The following is a 16,260-nucleotide window of genomic DNA, read 5'->3' on the forward strand; positions in this document are numbered from 1 at the left end:
AGAGAGAGAGAGAGAGAGAGAGAGAGAGAGAGAGAGAGAGAGAGAGAGAGAGAGAGAGAGATTATATCTTTGAGTTACTAACACGTTTGCATGAAGTAAAAACACAAGTGAAAGATTAGGTGTCTTCCAAGTGCCGGCTGTGGGGAGGGGGTTGGGAGCGGGACTTACAGGGCAGGAAGGGACAGGTGAATGATGCCTGAGCTGGTGGTGTTCACTGGCATGAATGGATGGTGAAGACCAGATAGCTCTGCTCTCCACACCTAGAGAAGGTGAGACAGCCGAAAGAGAACCCCGAGGCTTCAGTGAGGGCAGAAAAGCGTTGGTGAGAGGCTCAGGGGTCTGCACTGCATTTCCCTGTTTCTGTGCCCCTCTGGCAGTCGTTTGTGCACACACTAATGCCTCACACTGGGCCAGTCGGGCCAGTCTCTGCAGCGGTCACTGTATGGGCTCCAGGGTTCACGGTCGTCTATAGTGGTGGGCCTCTCTTGCTCTGGTCCTACTGCAAGGCCAAGAATCTGATGGGCCTGCTCTGGTGTTTGCCCAGTGGCTCTGAGTAGGGGAAAACCAGGTGGTCCCCAGGTCCTGACAGCATCACCACCTTCTTGTATCTGAGCTAAGGAAATGAGATGTAGATAGACAAGTCCTGGGCCCCAGCTCCTCTGCCAAGAAAATGGTTTGTATGAGTTTGTAGCAGGCAGTGTCTGCTTTATCACAGGATGGAGGAAAATAAGCAGGGAACATCTCAGGAGACAGTGTTCCAGGCTTCTTCCAGTGCCATCTGGTGACTCTATACTCACATCTCTGGCCACCAGGCCACACTAGCAGGCTAGTGTGTCACCTAACTGAGAAATCATTATTTTCCTAGGCTCCCTGCCTGACTAGCAGAGGTTAATCCTAAAAACTTGGATTAAGTGACAGATGCAGGCAGAAGAAAGGAAGGCAGGGATGCTGGGTTGTTGCTCGATAGAAGGACTTCCTAAGGATGGCTAGAAACTAGAATGTAGGACTCGGGAGGCAGGGATGGACCACACTGCATGCACAGTCAGATGTCTTGGGTGTGGCTTGCAGGGCTGGCATAGGGCTAGAGCTAGAAAAAAGATGAAGTGGGACTCCTCTCTTTCTTACTCTTGCTGGAGAGTCCCTGCTACTGCCTCCTATTGAATCATATTCTTAAAGCTAGCTACCAAGGTCTATTCCCTTATTTGGCCATTTCCTCTTCCTATAGATGACTACCAAGGTCTAGCTATCAAAGTATTAAGTCCAACAGTCAAAAGCCCCCTTTGGCTCACCTAATTAACATGCATCCTAACACACGGGTTCTCCTTTTACCTTTATAAACTGCCATTTGCCTATGGGCCACACATATCTGTCCCCTCCATCCACCCCTCCCCCCACTTCCCTTTCCCCCTTTCCCTCATTTTTAATCTCCTGTATTTGTCTCTTATTGCCTGCTCTTTGTCCCTCTCAGGCAAATCAATCTCCTTTGTGCTGAGAATCTGGTCCCAGTGTGTCTGATGCCCATACTGATCCTTTTAGCAAGACTTGCTGGTCATTCCAGAGTCTTGGTGCTCACACTGATAGAATCTGTACCTATTGTAATAGACATTAATTTTTGTTGCTTGGCAACCCTTTGGGTGCTAAGAGCACCTGGTGTTGAGTGAGATTGTGCCAGCTAAGATCTGTGATGGCCTTTGTAATGCATGATGGCCCTTAATGTGTACCTGGGGACAAACCCTGAATAATCCCCTCCTGAGTGAATGGGGCCAGACTACATGAACAGTAGGGTACTGAAAACATGGGCAGGTACCCAGACACAGTTGGTGAAGAGACTCTTCAGTCTGGCTCACTCATAGAAGCAGAAACAACCATTGTACCATGAGGACACCCAAGTAGCCTAAGGAACCAAGTCCTTCTGCAAAGAACCAGAACCAGCTTGCCAGTCATGAGAGAAGCCATCTTGGAAGTCTATCTAAAGTTTTCCCAGGTCTTAGGAGGCTCACTGTCCCAGATGATGTCTCATCTGCCTTGTAGAAGAGACCTCATTCCAGAACTTTCCGGCTGAGTCACTTCCAAATCCCAGACTGTGAGTACAAAAACAGGTTTTGTAGCTTTAAGCTACGGCAGGAAATGGGATTCACCCTGATGGCTCAAAGGAAGAGATTAATAAGGCTCTTGAGGGGTGGGGAGCTGAATCACAGGGCACAGGGGAAGGTGAGGTGCCAGCCACAGATTGGCGTTAGTTGGAGATGTTTCTGTACTTTGGAGTCCAAGGGGAAAAGAGATAGCGTCACCAGGTCCTTCTATATGTGGGGGATACAGAGAACCCACAGCCACGGTGACAAGACGTAGCCACAGGGACAGAGCTATTACAGAAGACTCAGAATAGGGAGAGAGGCTGAGCTATATCCCAGGTGGTCTCTCTTTAGCTGACTGTTTCCTGCCTGTCTCTCCACTAGTAAACCCAACGTGAAGCTAGAAGACAATGGTTCTGGATGATAATATCCACTGCGTGCACATGGACTGAGAGGTAAAAAGTCAACGGTAATATATGAAGCTGGCTCCATGTAGAGATGGGTCCAGTGACTTAGCAGATCCGTATAACCGCTCTTGATTAGCTAAGGAACAAGCACGTGACCCAAGCCAGCCAATTTAAGCTAAGGAGGCTTGCAAGTGGACACGTTGTGAGTGCTACTGGCTTTGGCTGGATGAGATGCCTGAACAATGGTTTGGAGGCTGAGAAGGAAGCTGGCCCAGGAAAACACAGACGTAAAGATGGAGGGATGGACAGGCCTCATCTTGCACCAGAGGAGTTGAGTGGCCATTTCCTGAGCTGCACTGATCGGGACCATTAATTCCATGCCAAGGAGGAAGAAAAGGAGCTTCAGGTCTTGGTCATCAGGCAACCAGTTCATTTGAGTTCCTAGCTAACGGATGTACCTAGGTCTCCTGGCATCTTTATTGTTCACACTGTATGATGTTAGAGTTCTCTCACAGGGGCCCTGTGCATCCATGCTTTTCCTTGGGAGCTGCCTCTAGCCCTCTTTAGAACACATGGCACTCAGTTATCTGGGCTGGATGCACAAGCAAGACCTGGTACTGAGAAAGAGTTTCCAGGTCACACCTCTTACAGATGGTGGTCCTGAGACTGCAGGGGTCCTAGTCCCTTTCTTACTCCAGACAGCCAAGACCACATTTTTACTAGTTAGCCCTGCCTCCTGCTTGATCTCTTCGTTGAGAGTCGGGTGAGAGTTGTGGGTGGGCAGGGATGCCCAAGAGCTGACCTGCCAAGGACTGTCCACTCACTGCCTTGGTGACTTCCCAAGGACATGAGGAGAAAGCAGGGAGCTTTTCAGTGTGGTGGGAAGATGCCCTCTCCTGTGATGGTGGAGTCCTTTTATGTGGTTCACCGGGTTGGATGCTGTCTAGACTTCCATGATGTGGTCCCGATTTCTCTCCTCTTGGCTAATATGTTTCAGTCACAGTGACCCCCTTAGGGTTCTCAGACACCTCGGAGACTTTATCTATTTGCTCATTTTTTATTGGATATCAGACACTCAAAGAATGATAAATAAAATAATAGAATAAAATAAATGCTTGCCAAGCTTGAGAACATGAATCCAGGGATCCCAGCACCACTTAAAAAGCTGGGCGTGGTCACAGAGGCATGCTACTCCAGTGCTGAGGGGCGGAGACAGGAGGATTTCTGGGGTTTGCAGGCTGACAGCCTAGCTCCTGGTTCATTGAGAGATTCTGTCTCATGGGAATAAAGTGGAGAGTGACACAGCAGGACACCTGACTTCCTCTTCTGATCTCAGTCTATATCACACATACACAGAGACACATGCACACATACAGATACATTTTTTAAAAATCTAAAAGACCCCTTTAGGCACTCACACATACAAACACATGCACACACATACTCACACACATATACACTGAAAAAACCGCTAAAAACATTCCTTTTTATCCCCCCCTCACGCAAAAACAAAATACAACAACATAACAACAACAAAACAAGTAAAAAAGAGTCCCTTTACATATTCTTAAGCTTCTGGACACAGTTATTTGAAAGTCTGCCCTTTGAGTCCAGCCCTTAAGCTTTGTCGTTAGGTAGGGCCTGGGCCATTCTCAGTCTGGGTAATTGCTCCACTGTGGAGACCAGCCCCTCTGGGCATTCTTCTCATGGATTGTGATGTGTTTCTCATCCTGTTTGGTCCTGCCTGAGCCCTAGGAGGATCCTTCTCCTGTTTCTTTGCCTGGATTCAGGCAGCATCTTTATGACACTGTGTGCTGGCAAAGACTGAGCTGAAGGCGAAGGTGACGCTGAGAACGCACATGACCCTGGGGAAATCTCCATGCAATTCTCTCTTCTCCTATACTTTGCCTACAAACTCTGGGATTCTCATCTCTGTCTCTTCTATTCCACTGCACTGTCATCTGGTTCCCCATTTCAGTGTTTTGGTCTTGAAAGCCTCTGGACTGTTATCTGGGCAGATCTGAGTCACCCTAGTGTGGCCAGTCTGGAGTCTGTAGTGCAGTGGGTAGAGACCCTCTCCTCCTTTGTTCTTCTTCAGTTCTTTCAGAGAGAGCTTTTCTGGTCCCATCACTCCAGCACCGTGACTGGAAGTAGAACTGACTCTTGTTGTCTTCAGAACATGCGGTAGAAAGATGGTGCATACGAAGGGGCATGAATAGCCTCCCCAGCATTTTACAGAGGCCTGGGAGAGACTGAAGGTACCAGAGGATCCAGAAAAAAAACTGGAACCCTTCATTTCCTACCTGTGTGGATTGGGCAAGTTACAAGATCTTCCGGAGCTCCAACTCCTGCCTCTATGAGATGGTACCCATTGTGTCTCCCCTGCTGGAGACTCAGATATTTGGGGGCTTAGTGCTGATTCCTGCCTAGAGACCATTCTCATTTTCATTCCTCCAGAGTTACATCGGGTTGAGAGGTCAGAGAGCCCCCTCTAACCACGTGGCAGGCACATGCCTTTCTCTTCCCCATGACGGACTCACTGAAGTTCACTGAGTGTCCAACAGAGGTGATCCCCGACACCTAGAGCATACACTACCTCCATCACGGTTGCCACTGAGTGGCAGGAAGCCCTAAGAGAGAACTTCAGCCAGATGGCTGCCCCAAATCGCATCACTGGGATGGGGAGGGCTCAGGCTGTGCTGTGCCAGAGACTTAATTCTCCGGACATCTGCCCAGCAGTTAAGGTCGTTAACCATGGGTTACTGAAGCATTGCGTCCTAATCTAGTTGATGGCATTGCTAGATTTGAGGTCAAACAGGAATGTTTTTGTACACTGGAAAACATTGCAGTCTCCTTGCAGGGGCTCTGCCAGATTACTGAAGACAGTGGATTAGCCTGTCACTACATATGGCTGACTAATACCCATGGGGAGGCGGGGGTACCGTGCTATCTCAGTGTTTCCCATTCGTTGTTCCACACATGTACGTGAATGTGTGCACACATTCATGCCTGTGTAAGCACATACAAAATCCCTACATGTGCTGTATGCTCAGACTCAGTGTGTGGATGTCTCCATCTACAGCACTTTCTCTGTACATACTTGATTTTGAATATGAAAGGCTTTTCATGCTGGCCTCTACCCCGTGTTAGGCAGCCTCCCACACATCCAGGACAAAGTTACATAATATCTTCAACTGGACTGTGACCAGCAGGGGTCCAAGGTAGATCTGAGGCCTCCAGGAGAGAACTGGAGGAGCGAGTCTTCCTGGCACAGGAACTGAGGCCTCTCTCAAGGCAGGGCACACTCAGGCCTCTCTGATTCCACTTCAAACTTTGCCCCCTTTCCTGCCCGAGTCATCTGTAAATGAGAATTAGATCTATCAAAACAGACTGAGAAGCCAGGAAAGGTTGCGCAGGTCAATAATGCCAGTTATTTGTGAGGATGAGCCAAGAAGACCTAAATTCAAGGCCAACGTAGTTTCTTCAGTGAGTTCAAGGCCAGTCCAGGCCTTATAAGACCTTGTCTTGAAGTGAAAACTAAGAAAAGGTCGGAGATGCAGCTAAGTGGGACACATTATGTCCAGCATGCTTGGCTGTCTAAGTAGAATCCTCAGGACCACAAAGAAGATAAAAGAGAGAGCCTGCCCCAGCCGGGGCAGTCTGGTTAGCTTCTTGTCCACTTGATATAAGGTAGAGTTATCTATGAAGAGGAACTTCAATTGAGGAAATGCTTCTATAAGTTTGGTCTGTAGACTGTTTTCTTACTTAATGACTGATGAGGGTGGTGCCCCACCTGGGAAGGTAGTCATGCATTATATAAGAAAGCAGGCTGGCAAGCTATGGGGAGCAAGCTAGTAAGCAGCATTCATCCATGGCTTCTGCATCAGCTCCGTCTCCAAGTTCCTTCCTGCCTTGAGTTCCTGCCCTGACTTCCCTTCACAGCCATAAGCTGTAAGCTGAAATAAACCCTCTCCTCCCCACATTGCTTTCTGTCATGGTGTTTTATCATAGTAATCGAAAGCAAGCTAAGACAGGGGAAGATCGTTCATGCTGGCTGAGGGCCTGGTGGTGCCAGGAACCATATCAGACAGGGATGGTCACCATTGATGGTCATGGTCCCTAATGAAGCAAGCAATGCTATACCCATTGTACAAGTGAAAAGAGGAAGCAGAAGGCAGACAGAGAGTCCCCTGACTAGAAATAGCCTAGTTGGGAAACATCCAAGTCTTTGGCAATTAGTGTTTAATTCTTGGTTCTCTGTCTTTCCCCCTGTCCATTTCCTGAAGCTGAGACCTAAGGTAACTATGTTCACTATAGGATATATGGAAATAGATAGGGAAAGTGAAAAAGAAAGAAAGAGAGAAAAGAGAGAAAGAAATCCACCCAGAGGAAACACTGTTAATGTTTAAGAATGCGTTCTTCTAGTTGTTATGTATTTAAATCTCTTCTCAGAGCTGGTGGTGAGTCAGTTGATTGGATGGAACACTGGCTGCCAGGCCTGAGGATCTGAGTCCAATCCCTGGAGCCTACAGTGTACAGGGGAGGACTGACTTCCATAGGTTGTCCTCTGAGCCCCCACATACTTGTACTATGGTGTGTGCAACACCTCCCTCCTTCACAACACAAAATAAAGTCGCTTTTAAAGTCGAACGTGAGGACTTGTCATGCAACCCTCTTTGTAACGTGACTACACTGATTTTTCTTTCTTTCTTTTTTTTTTTTTTGCAAACCTATGCATTATTAATCTTCTTATGCTGTTGAATATCTTTCCAGAACAATTGGTTTTAATGGCTGCCAATAATTCCACCGTCTGGGCATATCAAAATCTACCTAACCCAATGCCCTCCACTGGGCATCCAGGTTGTGTCCAGTTTTCCCTCTCCTTCTTCTGAGAAGCCAGGTTGTCACAAATGTTCCCTGCCTGTCCCGTCTCACAGCGGCTTCCAAAGGCCAGCTGCCCATCTCCTCCTGGGTTCCAGGTCATAGAAGATGCAAAAACACCCAGAGAGTCCTCATCCGAATTTGGGAGAAGTGCCTTGCCCACCTGCTCCAGCATGTCTGCCTTTCCAAACACTGCCTGGCCCCAAGGTCTAGCCCACTGCCTGACTGTGTGGCCAGTGCTGGAGTCTGGGAGCACCTTTAAAGTTTAAGCACGGTGGCAGAGAGGTGAGGTTAGCCATAAAGACACACACTCAGAACGCCGGTACTCCGGTGGCCAAAGCAGAATTTCCCTGAGTTCAAGGCCACCCTAGGCTATATAGCCAGAGTCTTGTTGCCAGAGGACCAGAAGGAGCATGTCGTGGCAAGGAGGGAGGGGGAGAGAGATTGCAAATATGCTACTTGACCAACAGCCACATTTGAAAGGTGATCAAAGGGAAGATGTGGCCCCGAGACAATGCTTGCCTGATATGCATGGGGCCTTCATCACCAGCACTGTACTGTCTTCTCCACAGAAAGATGAAAAGAAAAAATTGGTATTGATAGTATATCCAAAGAATCTGTTTATATGTGTGTGCATGTGAACTACATGTATGAAGGTGTCTGTGGAGGCTGGAAGAAGGCTTTAGATCCTTCGGAGTTGGAGTCATAAGCACCTGTGGGTCAGTTGATGGCAGGGGTGGGGTAGGGTGGGAACTAAACCTGGGTCTTCCGAAAAAGCAACCAGTGTTCTTAGCGGGTGACCCATTTCTCAGGCCTATGTCGTTAGCACACTTTCTCAAACTCGGTACATCTAAAAATGATGGCATTTCGATGGCAACCATATAAAATATGATGTTGTACACTTTTATGTAAAATTTTACAGTTATTTATTTCGTTTCTGTGTGTGACATACATGTGCCACAGTACATGTGTGTGGGTCAGTAGACAACCCGTGGGAGTTGGTTCTCTCCCTCTGCCATGTGGATTGCAGAGAGTAAACTCAAGCTATCGGACTTGGCAGCAAACCCCTCTACTTGCTGAGCTGTATCACCCGTCCCACTTTTACCTTGTGTGGTGATACAATGTCGTTTGGGCTCAAACTCATGATTTTTCTTGCCTTGGCTTCTTGAGTAGTGGGGATTACAGGCGCACACACCGGCTTAGACATTTTCATATGTGTGTACTGAGTCTATTCCAGCGCACAGTGTATACTTTGGGCTGTGCTATATGTCAGTGCTTCTGAATAGAGCCTGGGCTTGACCAAGCAGCGACATGCCTGTGAGAGTGTCTGTTCCCTTTGGAACCCTTGGTGAATGCAGACCTGGAGTGTGGAGGCCCTCACTGGAAGGCATTTTTACTGTGAAGTTCTGATTCCTCCTGTTGGGTAATCCTAAATCAACCAATCAGTCAACCAACCATCCTCACCACCACCACCATTGTCATCATCACATCATCACCACCACCACCACCACCACCACCATCAATCAGTCAATAATAAAGTGGTATCCTCACAGTTTGCTATGTGCCTTTCTCAGCTTGTCTTCTGAGGGTCCCACACCAGGGTGCTTGGTCACTGGTCTCACTTTGCAGAAGAGAATATAAATACTGGACTTTAGCCACCCAAGAGTAGTCATTTTTTCCCCCCTAGCAAGCTGCCTCTCCTGGTAAGCTAATGGAGCCACCCAAACGAAATAATGTCACTTCAGTTTTGCTCAGTACTCTTCTGAAACGCTTTCAGGATCATTTTTGCAACTAGAACATCTCTCAGAGGAAGAAAACTAGTTCATCACCGTAATCAAGTCTGTCACACAGGATGCGTGATGATGTTTGAAAATATAATCCTGTGAGCATCAGAACCGACAACTCTGAAACATCTCGAGGCTACATCTGCTAATAACGGTCTTTAGCATTCAGGCTGGGCACCCACGTGGGCTGGTGTGATCCATTTCACAGCAGAAATGCCCTAACAAGGCACTTCCTCAAAGAGGAACTGGGCAGAGGAGGGATTTTAATGAGGCCCAATCCCTGCCAGGGTGAAGTGCCGGTGAGGAACAAAGGCCCAAGATGAAACGTGTCTTTTGGAGTCAGATGAGAAGATGGCCCTCCCATCAGGAGAGGCAGTGAAAACTGTCAAGGGGTCAGGACTTGTACAGAAAAGGCGCCAACACATTGGGGCCAATCACTTCTGAGATTAAAATGAAGCAGACACCCGAGGTGACCTCTGTGGTCGCTGTTCACGACATCACATTTCCTGCCACCCATTTACCCACCCGCCAAATCACCCACCCGTTCATCCTCTCTCTATCCACTCATCTACTTATTGATCTCCATCCACCCACCAATCTGTCATCTACTCACCTACACATGTGTCTGTCTATCCACACACACACACTCACCTATCTATCCATCCAACCACCCATCTACCCACAGATTCATATATCCTTCCATCTGTCCATCCATTCATCCCTCGATGTATCCATCTGGCCACATACTCACCCACCCACCCACTGTCCATTTTCCCCATATGTCTCCTCCATGGGGAGGAGATACCGAGAGACAGGCAGGGATGGTGACTGGCTGCCTTTGATGCTCTTGTTCCTTTCTGATCAGCGGAGATGCAGGTGTAAGCCAGACCCTCAAAAAGGCCCTCCCTGGAGGGGTCAGCAGTAGAGGTTTCTACTGTAAAAGCCCAATGGCATGATGTCAACATGATTGCAAAAGAGAGATGAATCGAAGGACCCCTGCCTTCTGATCTCAGCACCAGGTTTTAGTAACTGGAAACAGGAGGATAAGGAGAAAGGGCATTAAACAAAAAGACCATTAACAGCCCCACGAGAACGATGCAGGCGAAAGCCTCCTATAGCTGCAAGCTGGTCCAGCATCGCTGCTCTGCTGCTGACAGATTTCGCTCACCCCTTTCTCACTCGACTCTGATTCATGTCTTAACCTTTTATGGGATGACCATGGTGGCTCTCAGGATGAAGCAAAGAGAAAGCTCGAAAGAGGTCACGGTTTCCCACTCCTCCACCACACACGAGCTCCTCCGTGATTTCACACATCCACGTACCATCTGTGCCTGGCTTCCCCAAGTGCCTCTAAGAACGTGGAAAAAGAGACCTTGTCTTGCTGCCTTACAGGCAGGCTCTGATTTTATTTCACACATTAAAATAAACACACGATCATTACAATACTGAGTGTGGTCTGGATCCCAGTTAAATGGTCCTATCTTCTACATCTAGGACAGAGGCAGGGAATGTGGCACAGCTAATGGCCTCTTGGGGTTTCAGTTGCTAAGCTGACCAAGGGCTCTGGCCCTTCATTAAGCCATGGCTTCTCCTTTGGTGCCGAACACATGTGCGTGCTAATTTTTAAATCTAAAGGAATGATTAAAAGAGTACTCCAAGGAGCAAATTTGAGGATGCAAAAAGCAGTGTTAATTTAAATGTTAAATGGACCAGTGACTTTAGGCTTCTGTGGAAATCCCCTTTGAAAGATATTTTGAAGTCACTAGAATACAGTGCTAAGTCCCTTCATTTACGACTATAGATATAGTCATAGGTGTGTGAGTGTTTGTGTGCAACCAAATGTAAGGATGTGAATTATTACGGATGGCAAGGGTACAGAGACTACAACTGAACCTGAGTGTGACCGTGCATCCCTGCCCTTGTGGTGGGGAGGCAGTGTAACAATTATTCTGAGGCCAGCCTGGGTCACAAAACAAACCCCTGTCTTAAAGCAAACAGCCTTTAAGCGAGGGCATGTGGTCATCTATAGGAGTTCTGGGCTATGTCCAGCCAAGCGGCCATCCCTGGCTCTTGGTGTTAAGTACAGGAGACTGAGAATCTCAGCTAAGACCCTTGCTGGGAGTTACCTTCTACTCTGAGGAATGGCCTTGCCCAAGGATACCATCCCCAGGGCTGACAGACTAACGGCAAGCTTAGAGGCCCCGGCTTTCCCCAGTCCAGCTCCAGGGCTCCCTTCAGATACTGCAGGCTTAGTAGCAGTGGCTCTGTGGTCCCCACACTCACTTCCTTACAGGCATATGTCTGGAATTCAGTCTTACAGACCTGTACACGGTGAGTGCTCTCTCTCAGAGAGAGCACTATATGCCAGGGGGCCCAACCTTAAGTGTGAACCCATTACAGATTAGGAAACTTGAGTTCTTGCCAGGTTTATTCAATTCAGCTATCAGGTGACAACATGTCTTTGGAGTGCATGCTTTAATAACTACATCTCTTAGGGAGACATCCCTCTGCCCCCTCACTGTGGACCCTCTTGCCCTGCCACAGTGTTTTATGCCCCCCACCAGATTTTAGGTCTTGACAGGCTGAAGCAAGGACCTGTGGGAGGCTTGAATTCTGTTGAGAAAGAAGAGGGAGGTGGGTGTTAGGGAGGGATAATGAGATTCACAATCTCATGAGCAAATGGGTCTTCGGAGCCTTTCTCACTACTCCCACAGGGGCTGGCAGGAGCCAGGCTTGGAGTGTCACATGGAGAGTGTGCAAGTCACCTCTGCATGAGCACATACAGGCCAGCGACACACATCAGGCCTCAAAGCCTTTCATCATGTCATCTGCAATTTATGTCAGCTGTTCTCCTCAGAGCCTAGGAGACCTCTCTCCTGCTCAGCCTCCTGGGCTAATATACCTTGACATGTGCACCAAGGGGTTGTCCTAGCCTCAATTAAGGGACTGTGGGGAGAGAGTGTGGAGTTTCTCTGAGAGACTTTCGCCCAGGTGCTTTCCTGAGTTTTCCACAGCAGTGGGTTATCAATGACACTTCAGTATTTGCTTAAAAATTTGGTCAAGGTTGATATCTTCACATGTGTGTGTGTGTCACACACACACACACACACACACACACACAGAGAGAGAGAGAGAGAGAGAGAGAGAGAGAGAGAGAGAGAGAGAGAGAGATCTTATTCTATAGGCACAGCTGGCCAGAACCATGCTATGTAGACCAGGCTGCCTCAGGCTCACAGAGATCTACCTGTTTCTACCTCCTAAGTGCTTGCATTAAAAGCATTCACCACCCCATCAGGCTTCACTCCATTAAAAAAACAATCTCATTTTTGTTTATGTGTGTGTGTGTGTGAGTTATGAGCTGCATGTGTGTGGATACTCATGGTGGCCAGCAGAGGGCATCAGGTCCTTAGGAGCTGGAGTGACAGGCAGTTGTGATCCACCCAACATGGTTGCTAGGAACCAAACTCAGATTCTCTGGGAAAGCATTAGCTGCTCTCGGCTGCTGAGCTGTTGCTCTGGCCTCATGTTTTCACTCTTTTAAAACATACGTTCCAGAGGCTGGGGATATAGCTCCATTAGTAGCGTGCTTCACAGGCATAAAATCCTGGATTTGTTTCCTTGCACCCCATAAATTGGACAAAATTTCTCTCTAAAATTAGTTAGCAAGGCACTTATGGGAGCAAGATACTGTTAAAAGAAAACGCAGCTAAGTACAGTCAGCTTGCCTAGAAAATCAAACAAAATCCCCTAAACACCTGAAAAACTGCAAAATGGTCTCCAGTAAGGGCTGGTATACAGCTTAGTTGGAGAACTCGTGACTAGCATGTGAGGCTTGGTCCCCAGTGTCACAAAACAAAACACACAAAATGTCACTTCATAACAGGGAGCTTGTGTGTATCTGCTTCTAGTTGGGACACTGGGAAAGTTCTGGAGGTCGGCAGTGGTGACAGCCCGGCAGTGGTGACAGCGCGGCAGTGTGAGGCATTACACGCCATTGAACTGGAGTGTTTAAACCAGTGCTCTCAGCCTTTCTCCTGGGTCATTATAGTTCCCCATGCTGTGGCGACCCCCACTCATAAAATTATTTTTGTCGCTACTTATAACTATAACTTTGCTAGTGTTATGAATTGTAATTCAAAGAGCCACATTTTCCGATGGTCTTAGGGGACCCCTCTGAAAGGCTCATTTGACCCCCCAAAGGGTCTCAAGCCACAAGCTGAGAACCACTGGGTTAAAACCGAGTTAAATGTGCTTTCTCCTGTCACATTGAAATAAGAATGAAAAAGATTGAAAAGCATGGTCACCAGAGAAACCTCCACCATCTGATAGGCGAGAATAATAGCAAAAGGAGAGGAGACACCTGTGTCCAGGGAGTGAGTGTCAGCTGGCGGGGAGGCCGTTTTGATACTGGTCTGATGGTCCCCAGTACCCCTTAAGCGAAAGAGATCATGGGACTCTTAAGGACACAAAGAAATAAGAAGCCAAGACTTGGGGCTGTAGAATGCCCCGCCCCTCTGTGGACCAGGTGAAAAGACAACAGAATGAAAAGACACTGTTGGAACAAAACGCCAAGCCTGATCCACAGCAGCAGCGCCAGGGGCGGGGCTAGGGGCGGAGTCAGGGGCGAGGCTGGGGCAGTGTCGGTGGCATTGGGCAATCAGGTGGACACAAGTGTGATGTGTACCTGTGATCACAGCACGTGGGAAGGTGGAGGCAGGAGGATCAGAAGTTCAAAGTCATCTTTGGCTACATAGTGAGTGGATAAGCCTGAGACATGTAAGACAAAAAAATTAAGTGTGAGGAAAAAAAAATTAAGGGTCTTTATAGAAGTGGCTGGCCTAAAAAACAAAAACAAAACAAAACAAAACAAAACAAAACAAAACAACAAGGGCAGAGTCCTCCTAGCTGCAGACCAGTGTCTTCCTTGCTGCTCCCCAAAGGCCACAGTGTTCCCTACCTGGAAAGGTGCTGAGGGGAGGACTCACTGGTTAGTTTCATCTTCATCCTTTGGATGGGACTTGTTTTGTTCCCTAAAGGAAGTTTATAGAGATGTAGAGCAAACAGGACGGTTGAAAGGCAGGCAGCTTAGGGTCAAATCTCAGTGTCTCCTCTCACCTGGGCTCTGAGGGAGTGCTTGGGCAAATGAATTAACCTTTTGGTTTTTTCACAAAGTGTTGCTAGTTTCTACTTTGTGGGGCCTAATTAGTTTCAAATGAAGACTCCTGATTTGGGAGGCTCACAGAACAGCAGCACCCTGTACCCCAGTCCTGGAGGCAGAAGGTTGCTGTGGACCATTGCTTCCAAAGCCTGAGCAGGTGGGCTAGCTACCTGTCCCCTGACTTGTGGTGGCTTGCTGTCAGTCTTTGGTGTACCATGGTTCTTAGAAGTGTCACCCTTCTACCTTCTTCTATCCGGGGCCTTGCTCCTGTCTGTGTGTCTGTCAACTTGTGCTTTTATGAAGACACTACTAATGTCACTTTTCTGTGTAGTGTGACCCCAACCAACTGCACCTGAAACGTGCCAAGGCCCTCGGGCTTAGGAATCCAACATACAAATCTGGGTGCGGCAGAAACCATTAACCCACAACAGAGCTTATTGTGAGGGTTAAATGAAATGCTACAGGGGGAACTAAGCTCAGTACTCAGCACAGAGCAGGCACTCAGCAAGCACCCAGTGTTCCTAGCCATTCCACCTGTCATTACAGCAAAGGCTACTGTGACCAACCTGTTCACAGCTCCTTCAGGGCTCACGGTCTGCTTGTCTCTGGGACCAGACTGCCTGCTCAGGGAGGCCACTAAAGTTCTAAACGATACACTCCCCCATGCTGTTTTTTGTTTAAAAAATAGGTAATTTTCTCCCCTGCCTTGAGGAAGTGAAACTCGCAGGCTTTGTCGGGTTAGGCATCAATTCACACAAATTGCTAAGCCACACTGTTTGGATCTCTCAAATGTATCTGACAGCAGGAGTGGGAGGCGGTGGATTTCAGAGTGGTGTGTTGTCTGCACTCATGTGTAATTGTGTTTGCGTCAATGTCTCAGGCACAAGGTTTCAAGAGTTCTGGGGGTTTTCCTGGGTTTAAAAATCATGTGTGTGTATGCGCGTGTGCATGTATGTGTGTGCGTGCGTGTGTGCGTGCGCGTGTGCGTGTGTGTGCCACTGTGAATGTGTGGAGCTCAGAGGAAAACGTTAGGTACTGGTCTTCTTTCCGCGTTGTGGGAGGCTGGGTCTATGTTCCACAGGCCTACTGGTCCAGGAGCTTCCTGCGATTTCCCTCATCTCCACATCCTGTGTCACAGTAGATGTGCTGGGATTACAGACCTGTGCTACCGTGCCTGGCTTCACATGGGTTCTGGAGATTAAGGCTCAGATCTTTGTGCTTGTGACACTCTATCCACTGAGCCACCTCCCCAGCCTGAGACGTCTGCTTTTGGAAGGAGAACCCTGAATTGTCGTTCTGAGCCACACTATGATTATTTATTCAGTCAACAAACATTCAATTCATAGACTAAGGGCCAGGTCTCACTCCAAGTCACAAGTACTGTCCCTACACTACTGTCACCATTGGCTCACAGGCTCACTGTCTAAAAGAGGAGACAAGCTTACATCCAAACAATTTGAGCTGGAACCATATTGCTACTCAGTATTTACCTGGGATCCTGGTGGCCCCTCTCTACCTCCCATCTATCTCACCCGATGGTTCCGACCAGGTATCTTGTAGGCAGCCAGTGATAGGCAACCCTACCTCACCCAACCCCTGCTTGGCCAAAGTTAGCTTGTCAGAGGAGGTGGGAGTGCTGGGAATATCACTTATCTACATGGGCTTCAGTCACCCAGATGGGTAGCCTGGACCTGTGCAATCTGCTTACCTCACTCATGTGGACTTGGAATCTCTCTTTAATCTATGATAGGAGCATTCATTACTCCAATCATTCATTCAGGTGCTATTTATCAGACATGCCTATGTCCCATGTATAAGATACTGCAGAAAAAAAAAACACAGGCGATAATTGAGCTGAACTGTGTGTCAGATGGAAACCACTGTGGGCAAGGATGAAGTTTGGGGCAGTGAGTAGATGGGAGGACAGTGAGTAGATGGGAGGACAGTGAGTAGATGGG

The 16,260-nt window shown here is 48.0% G+C and overlaps 1 protein-coding gene across 1 annotated transcript in view; it reads right to left on the reverse strand.

Annotated features, from left to right (window-relative positions):
- Gabbr2 (gamma-aminobutyric acid type B receptor subunit 2) overlaps positions 1–16,260 on the reverse strand; it is a 328,989-nt gene that overhangs the window by 97,741 nt on the left and 214,988 nt on the right. The gene's annotated exons all lie outside the window — the stretch shown is intronic.

This window comes from Mus caroli, chromosome 4, assembly GCF_900094665.2.
Source record: "Mus caroli chromosome 4, CAROLI_EIJ_v1.1, whole genome shotgun sequence".
Lineage (NCBI taxonomy): Eukaryota > Metazoa > Chordata > Mammalia > Rodentia > Muridae > Mus > Mus caroli.